The sequence below is a fragment of the Phodopus roborovskii genome, unplaced genomic scaffold (genome assembly GCF_943737965.1).
Source record: "Phodopus roborovskii unplaced genomic scaffold, PHOROB, whole genome shotgun sequence".
Taxonomy (NCBI): Eukaryota; Metazoa; Chordata; class Mammalia; order Rodentia; family Cricetidae; genus Phodopus; species Phodopus roborovskii.
In genome coordinates this window covers 66,828,669-66,838,127 of record NW_026126418.1, presented here as the reverse complement: position 1 = coordinate 66,838,127, position 9,459 = coordinate 66,828,669, and positions in this window count along the sequence as shown.

Sequence of the window (9,459 nt, the reverse complement as noted above, 5' to 3'; positions counted from 1 at the left end):
TACAGTCACAGTGCTCAGGAAAAGAATTCGGAGCTGCATGTCTCTATGACAACCTGTGGGGGTGGAAGGTGCTCAGGTTCCCATTTTCCCGCTGCCTAGGCCAGGGCCAGTGTTGGCCTGGCTCTACCACACGGGGCCTCTGATTGCCTCTTTCAAGCCTGGAGGTCCTCTACTTGCATAAATCTCCTTTCAAATCAAGGTGTCCCTGGGGCTTGGGCTGTGAGCTGTGTGTATCTGGGAGACGAGCAGTTCCCGAGACTCAATACCTGAGTTTGGAAGGGACAGGGATGCTGTCTGGCTGGGCACCAGGAGGACACTGAGTCCCTGCTACCTTCTCAGCAGGGAGCATGAATGCAGCTCATGTGTCCTGGCCTGCCCAAGGGGCAGAGGCTGGTGACTCCAGCTTGGCCACCAGGCTTAGGCCATCCCATCTGAGGCAGGGCCAGCTGGGCAGGGCCAGCTGATCAAAAGTTCTAGTTTTGCTGGAAGACTAAGGTGGCTGGGGTTGGTGGAGGAATGAATATCTGGGACTACCCAGGCAAACAATCCTACCTCTTCCTTATACATTTTGTTTGCTTGTTTTTTGAGACATGGTCTTTCTGTGTAACAGCCTTGACTGTCCTGGAACTTGCTCTGTCCACCAGGCTGGCCTAGAACAGAGATCCACCTGTCTCTGCTGGGATTTAAGGCATTCGCCAACATCACCCCCTCCACACACACACACCAAATCCTACACTTTCTTTGCCTCGGTTTCCTACCTCACAGGAGAGAGTGTGGCTCTACTGGATAACCATACTTCTGTTGCCCAGGCTAGAGACTGTCTCACAGGGACCATTGTGGGAGCCAAGAGCCTGGGTGCTGGGCCACACTGGTAGTACCCACACACTTGCTTCAGGTGCCCCATGAGCTCTCCAAGAGCACACAGGGTATGGGAGGCATATGTGGTCAGTTGAAGATGGAAACCGGTCCCTGTGAATTAGTCCTGTCCACCTCAGCACAAAGACCGTGGGGATGGTAAAGATGGTGACACCTGATATCCAGCTGGGGTTTTGGCCAAGGAGGGGGCAGTTTGGACACCAAGAAGGTGATGGACCCTTGAGTGTTCCAGTGGGAGGACCTGACCCCTTGCCCAGCAGAGACATTTCTAGAAACTAAGCCTCTGGGTGTTCCAGGGGAAGAGCAGGCGTGTTCATGTGGCCTCTGGGTAGAATAGGTTACTGCTACCTATAGTTAGGGGCAGATCCCTGCCATCCCCCAAGATTCACTAATGAGAAGCCCAAGGTTTCTGTCTATCCCTGAAGCTCAACTCAAACCTAGAGTCATGTACAGTGACTATGTTGTACTCTCATTCCAGCGACTGAGTGCTGTCTTTGTGGCAGTTGTGACTTTTGCAAGCATTTTGGTGGAAGAAAGGACAGGACCTTGTCCAGGGGCAGAGATGGGGGCTTTGGCAGGCTCTCACCCAGGCAACAACAAGCCACCCGATCACCCCTGACTCCTTCTGTGCGGCTGTAGGTAGGGTCACAGAGAAGGGCCCTTCCTAAGTCTGTTGTGCCCACATACCCTGTTTGCAGGGCTTCGCTCACAGGTACCCTAATGTGTATGTGTGGGTACATTCATGCTGTGCCATGGCACATAAACGGAGTTCAGTGGACACCTTGTGGGAGTCGTGTATGGGTCCTGGGGATTGAACTCAAGAAGATGGCAGTCCCAACTCTCCAATAAGTAGCCTTCTTCTTAGACCACTCCCTCTGAAGGAGAGTCCCCGAACCACAGGCACCTCCTCAACCCTCCCAAAGTCATTCTTACCTCTGCAGCATTGCTTGTTTTTGAGGAATTTGTGTCTGGAACCAGTAAGAAAGGCCAAATGCATGTATCTTACTATAGTTTTGGGGGATTCCTGGGGATTGTCAGCCTTGTGAAGGAAGGCATTCTCATGCCTTGCACAACATTGATGAACTCTGAGGACCTTTTACAGCCAGTCACAAGAACAAATATTGCTATTGTGTGTGTGTGTGTGTGTGTGTGTGTGTGTGTGTGTGTGTGTGTGTGTTGCATAGCTGCAATTAAAACTAACAAAGTATCTAGGAAATTCGGGGGGGGGCAGTTATGTCTGTGTCAAATGGGCACAAAAATCCACCAGAAAGACCAAGAGTCAGCAGGTGGAGCCAGAGTAACTGAATAGCTGGGTGTAACTAGAGGGCATCAGTACTTCATATCCCTGCTAAATGGAGTGAGTGGGGAGGTGAGCAGGGGATCCGAGACAAATCCGTCACACAGAAGAAATTCCAAGCCATTTAGGCACTCGATTACTCACTCCGCACATGATGGGGGCACAATGATCTCTTTTGCTAGGGCCAGGAATAGGGTGGTAGCCTAGCACAGGGTCTGCCAGGCCATCAGGGCTGAGAACAGTGGTGACAGTCTGCACTGGCAGGGTGGGACAACACCATAGCCATGAAGGTAGAGCCCAGCCAAAGGGAGACAAAACACCTGCCCAGATGGACTCTGCACCAGCAAGCCACCAAAGGAAAGGATGTTTCCAACCAAGTGGAACCCCGGGGGAGGGAGGGGGGTCACCGGTACAACACGTGGTGTTCTAGGACAGAGTGGGACAGCAAGTGCAAGTAAAAACAGCAAACCTGGATGGAGCTTCAGTTATTAAAAAAAGACTAGATTCCTGGGACAGTGGTTCTGGGGTATAATGTGACTTTGGATAAGCCACACACTTCACTGGCTGGGACATGTGGACAGATCCTGGCTGTCCTGAGTCATATCTCTGGCCCTGGCCATCTATGTGGCACAGAGCTATTACAGCTGTCCTGTCGTATGTCCCAGCTGTGATGTACATAGCACCATTCCCCACAGAAGGGGAGTCTGGGGGAGAGCCTGGCAGAGGGCTGAGGGGCACTGTTGCTTTCTCTGGGAAGGACTTTAGAGAGAGCGAGAGTGGCCGGAATAACCACATTTAACCCATCATAATGTGGAGAGTTTTGTTATGAAAAACACCAGAAAGCCATTAATGTAAATCATGAAATATTCATCAAGGAAGTCACTAAAATGTCTTGTGTTCCCAGAAGTGGCGCTGGGTTCTTCCTGCATCCGGGCGCCAAACACCAGCTACTGAACGTCTTCCTCCACATTAGTGCTGAACTGGAAACCATAGCTCATACCACAGGCAGTGGCCTCTGCGCCCTGGCTCACCTAGCAGGAGTGGGAAGGTGTTGTGGGGGGCTGTGACTATTTTTCCCCCATGTGTCACTTAGAGTCACTTAGATTTGCCTCACCAGAAATCCCCTGGATCAGTCCATCGAAGCATATCCTTGTCTGAGAATGGTTAGAAAGGCAGCCACCAGGCTGCGGAATGAGCCAGCTGTTGAGAGCATTGGTTGCTCTTCCAGAGGACCTGGGTTCAATTCCCAGCACCCACATGGCTGCTTATAAACACTCTTTTTTTGAGACAGGGTTTCTCTGTGTAATAATCCTGGCTGTCCTGGATCTTGCTTTGTAGACCCAGGTGGCCTTGAACTCATGCCTCTGCCTCCCAGGTGCTGGGATTAAAGACATGTGCCACCACCACCCAGCATTTATAAACTTACTTAACCAGCTTCCAAAGCCAAAGAGAAACCCTGTCTTGAAAAACCAAATAAATAAATGTGTGTAAGTACAGTTCCAGGATACCTTCATCTGGCCTCCACGGACACCAGGCACATACATAGTGGATGGACACATGCATGTACACAAGCAAAATACTCCTAGATTAAAAAAATAAAAAAAATAAATATCTTTTAAAAAGAGGGTGGCATGAAAGGGATGGATAGATGGCTGAATGGTTAAGAGCAGTGACTGAGGACCCCGGTTCAATCCCCAGTACCTGCATGGCCACTCACAACTGTCTGTAAGTCCAACATCTGACAGGCTCACAGACATATATGTAGGCAGAACACCAATTCACATAAAATATAAATAAATAAATAAATAAATAAATAAATAAATAAATAAGGACATAAGCGAAGTGGCCTTGCAGGACAGGAAGTCCCCAGCGGGGCCGCAGGAGCTCTGAGTCTCATCTTCTGGTGTACCACAGTATCCTGGAGAAGGCTGACAGTCATCTTTGGGTTTCTTGATTCTGTCCATGTTTTCAGAAGTTTCCTGGGCCTTCAAAGCCTGGCCAGGGCAGGAAGGGCCCTATGATGCTGGGGTAGGAAGGAGGGGAACTCTGGCTCCTCCTGTTCCTTTGCTTGTGTATACATGACCCAAGACTTCCCACCTGGGGAAGCTTGTGATGCTTGTCAAAGGGAGGCCAAGGATGATACTGAAGATTAGTGTCCACTGATGGATATCAATGCCCAGGATTCAGGAACTAAAGACCACTGCCTGTGCAAAAAACTCACCCCATAAAGGATGCTCTATCCATGGTGCTGCCATGAAAAAAACCACCACAAGTCCTACAAAGCCCATTTCAGTGAACAGCATGGAGCCTTCCCATAAACCAAGCCTCTGGAGGCCCCGGGTTCTCAGATTCCCAGTAACACGATTCCAGCGATGGTTAAAGACACTAGTTATGGTAAAAACCTTAGTCCCAATTCAATGATTTCCATCCATGGGCGCAGCTCACTTAGGTGCACAGACAGAGCTGCTTGTTGTTGGGCATCTCTGGGGCTGACCAGACGCTGTCTCAGGCCTGTTGGGTCAAACTCTGATTACCATCGGGGGAACGTGGGCTCATTGGTTATACCCCACTTCTTCAGTTCTCCCACTCATTTCTTTTTCCTTCTCCTCCACTTGTTTCTTTCCTTTTGAGACGGGGGTCTTGATATGTGGCCCCAGCTAGTCTGGAATTTACTATATGGCCCAGGCTGGCTGGAAATTGTGGTAATCCCCAATTTCTGACTCCCTGGAAATTGCAGCAATCTTCATGTTTCTGACTCCCAAATGTTGGGATTACAGGCCTCTCAGCATGCCTAGGTAAGAATCTTTAGTTGTTGTCTCCTGAGACAGGGTTTCTCTGTGTAGCTCTGTCTGTCCTGGAACTCACTTTGTAGAACCAGGCTGACCTGGAACTCAGGGTGATCAAAAGTCACCGCCAGGTGGGAACCTTGTTATTTATACAACCTCTGTGCCATTGTCCTGATACATTCCATAGGGAGCTGTTCTCTTGGATCCACTCCTGTGCAGAGTTGGTCTATTTCATGGCCATCTCTAGGACTCTCATATTCTTTCTTTCTCCAGAGTCGAGAGGACCAAACTCAGAGTCTTGTTCTTGCTAGGAAAGCTTTTTACCCCTGAGCTAAATCCCCAGCTCTTCCTCTGCTCTTTTAAATAGCCAAGAGCAAACGTGGCCATCCACTGGCTCACAGGCACACTGGGGATGGGGAGGGCACAGTGGGACCCGGAGGGGGCAGGCTACATGGGATCCCATGGGGTGGGGTCTGGGAAGGTGGTAGGGCTTAATTCTGAGCCTGTGGGCTCCTTTATAGATATGGCCCTGGGTGAGTACAGGGCCAGGAGAGAGAGAACAGCCTGGGTGCAGAGGGAGGGAGCCCCCCCCCCAATCAGGCAGCAAATGGAACCTGGTTGGGAAAAGAGGTTTTCCCCGACAGGCTGGGACAAAGCAGCAGTCATGAAGATAGCACCAGGAGAGGGGTCTGGACGGCCCTCCTGTACTCTGTCACCCTTCTTGAAAGGAGGCATCTTGGAAAGCGTCCCTTCCCACAAGAACAATCAGGGAAGGACATCGTGAAATCTGATTTTTCACTTACTGTGAATTTAGTGAATTGCTATAGTTTACTGGGCACTTGGGCCAGCCTATAATTGCCTTAAACAGCAGGAACAGTCCTGGGAAGCCGCTGCAGGCAGGCCCAGGAGACTCTACTTCATCCAACTCCAGAGTACCACCGTTTCTACCAGCGCAAAACAGAAGATTGACATTGGGCCAGGCCCCTGCTCTTCCTTTCCATTTTGGAGACACAGAGGAGATGCACAAAGCCCACCTTGGTGTTCAGTCCTGGGCCAGACGGAAAGGTCTGTGGAGGTTAAGGTTACATAGGACTAGACTGCACCAGAGTTAAGATCTGAATTCAATGTTTGTGCTGGTCTGGGTCAAGCTTCCCTTCCTGTCACTCTAATCACAGAGAGACATAGAGTGGCTGCCAAGGTCCAGGAACCAAAGAGTGGACAGCACCCCCTGTCCTCTAAGCTGAAAAGAGATGCAAGATGACCTGGTGTCCCTATGGTCCTTTGAGGAAGGGACAGGGCCCTGCTGCACAGTTGAGGACCCCACTCCCAGATGACCGGAATGGTGGCTCTCATCTCATTATTTTGGGAGCTGGGAAATTACTATTCATGACAGTAAACTTAAAAATGAAATAATAAGTCTGTCCTTTTAAAAAGCAAATTGCGATGTCGGAATATTCATGAGCTGTGACTTCATGGGAAATGGCAGCCGCCGGGAGATTATCATTTGGTTAAGTCAGCAGCAGCAGAACTTAGGGAAATGTGCCTGTCAGTCTGAGGAGATGGTGATTAATACTTCCTGTTTGCGGCCCCTTAACGGGTGCATTTTAATGTAATAATTAATTAACCTTGGGGATCACTCACATTTCACAGCTCCTGATGCTGCTGCTGGCAGTGAGGGGAGGCAGCCTCTTTTGCCTGATTCCTGTCCACCCTGGGCACTCTGTCCTTGGAATTGACCTCCTGAGGTGCTGAGAGGTCACAATTGAGCCCAAATCTCAGTGAGAGAGGGCTTGTGTGTGTAGGATGGGGTGGCATAGGCAGGACAGGGGACAGGAACACAATTATGTGCTAGTAAATGCCCATGGGCTCTCCCTCAGGTGCTGCAAATTGAGGGTCCCCGAAGTCATATCCACTTGGAACTCTAGGATGTGGCTTTGGAGGAGAAGGTCTTTGTAGGTATATTGGTTTAGGACTGCAGATGTCCTTGCTCTGGAGTTTGGGTGCCTCTACATCCAAAAGAGGAGGGAACAAAAAGTCAGAGGGAAGAGGCCAGTGGTTTGAATCAAGGTTAAGGATACCTAGGACTGAGAGAGCCACAGGAAGCTGGGAGGCACTGGGATGCCCAGTCCTATTGGGAACTTGATGTTGACGACTGACCTCCAGCACAGGTAAGAAGGAATTTCTGGTGTTTTGAGCCACATACTCCCTGGCGGAGCTGTAGCTACCCCAGGACACGCTAACAATGGTTGACCATGGTGGCCAGTGTCTAGGCCAGCTCAGGGAGGCCTTAGGGGGAAGAACAGGAACTCTTTAGGTGTTGGATCAGAGGACCTGGTGCTGGCTTTTGCAGTGAGCAGGACAACTGAGTGAACACCAGTTTTCTCCTCTCTCAAGATCCGAGTCTCCCATTGTAAAGGGTTGAACCAGAGATGTACTTCTCAAACTGGATCCCCTTGGTGCACCCTGAGGGAGCATGGAAGTTAAAAAGTCTGCCCTTCTATTCCCTTCACTTGTTGCCTGGAAAACAGTCATCCTTCATAGCCCATTCCCAGCACCCTCCTCTGGAGGTGCTGGCTCCTCCCTCGGGACTCTGTATATTCCCGCTGCTGCAATGTGACACTGTTCCTGCACAGCTCCAGCTCTGGGGCCTGCAGAGTATTAGTAGATTAGAAGTGGCCATGCCAAGAGTTGGGGTCCCGGGTGTACTTATGTCCACCACATTCACACCCATGATTACTGTCATGTTTACAGACACAAACATGCACACAGGCATATTCCCATATAAATTCATCCATATACACATGTGCACAAACATATACACATGTATACATCCATATACATGCTTGCACAGTGTGCACACTCAGTCCATACACCCAGCCAACTCAAAAATACCTGCTCTGAGCTGGACAACGGTTTACCTGCGCCGTCTAGTGGCCTGCTCTGGATACTACAATATCCCCCTTTCTGTAAAATTTGCACCCTGGGGACTGTTCATGGCTGGCAAGAGCATCTGGGTCAGACTTGATGCCTTTTTGCAGGGAGAACCTTCCCAGATTGTCCAGCATATCTAATGCCAACAGAATATGTACATTGACACCACACAGGCCTTAGTCTCTCCAGGGTGCTTGCCAAGGTCGGGGATGGAGAGCTCAGGGGAAGGAGGGCCATGTTCCTGTCAGCCACCATTCAGGGATGCCAACCTCCTCCAGTGAATTCTTGGTGCTGGGGCAGAAGCCAGTACTTGGTTGTGGCAGCCATCTTACCACGGGTCTCTGGCCAGGACTAGCTCTTTCCTGATCACAGCCCTCTCTGACTCCCAGCTGGGCCCTGGGGCCTGCTACACTCAAACCAACTGAAGTAGGGAGCTGGTAGACTCTGAGAGTACCCCTCTGGCTTATTCTCTCCTTGAAAACCATATGGGTAAGAGCTTGTCCCTAAGTATAAGTATTGCAAGCTGCAGGTTACTCGGATCCTACTCATCAAGTTTTGTGGGCTGGGGTTTGGGGTAAGGGGTCCAGTGTGAAGGTAGTAGTGGCTATGCCTAGGAAGGCCTGTATAATGTGATTTTGGGACTTTAACCTGGTCCTTTTAGCTAATGGAGGTTCTGAGAGAGTCCAGGAACCCCTCCGTAGATTCTTTTCCTCTCTGAAGTGGTTAAAGTGACTTCAATTGCTTTAATCAAGAGACTTCAGAGGCTTCTCTGGCCCATCCTAGGAACACAGGATCTACTAACCAGGAGCTCCACTATCTTCCCCTGTTGTACTCCTGGCATAAATAGCAGGTACTCGATAAATGCATGCCTTTCTATGGGTTGGCGGGGAGGGGCAGCATGTTTGCTGAAGCAGAGACTGAGACTGAGCAAGATGCAGAATGGCACTAGGCAGGGGATTCTCCATGCAAACCCCATGCCTGAGCCATGCTGATGAGGAGGGGGAGGACCAAGTGGGTGCTTCCTTGAATACTACAGGAGCATCTACATGGCTTAGACATACCAAGAGATCTGTGACCTCTGAGCTTCAGTAGCAAGGCTGGGAAGCCCATTCTTCCTCAGAGGGCTGAGTGGTACATCTCTGTCTACATGAAAGTCTGGGACTGTTGGAGGAGAGAACTTGTTGTTGCCCACTGGGGAGAGATAATAAGCATGCATTGCAAAGATCACTGTCTCCACAATTTCTCTTGCTTACAGTCCTCCCCACCCGGGGGGTTCCTAAAGAGTCAGATCTAGCACATGGAAGGGACTTTTCCCATGTCCCTTTGGGTATTCCCTTCAGCATCTCCAGTGGCAGGGTGCTCATACTGACTTTTGGTTCTGTAGAAACATTTTTCCATCACTCTCAGTTTACAAGTGGGTAGCCCAGGGAACACAGCCATGACAGGCTTCCAGGAGAAAAGTGCCCTAGGGTCTGAAGAATGAGCTGATTGTCTGGGCATTGGAAAAAGAGCAAGGGGTTGGTTGGGGGAGAGGCCCAGCTGAAGACCAGCTAGAGGGGCCTCAGATCC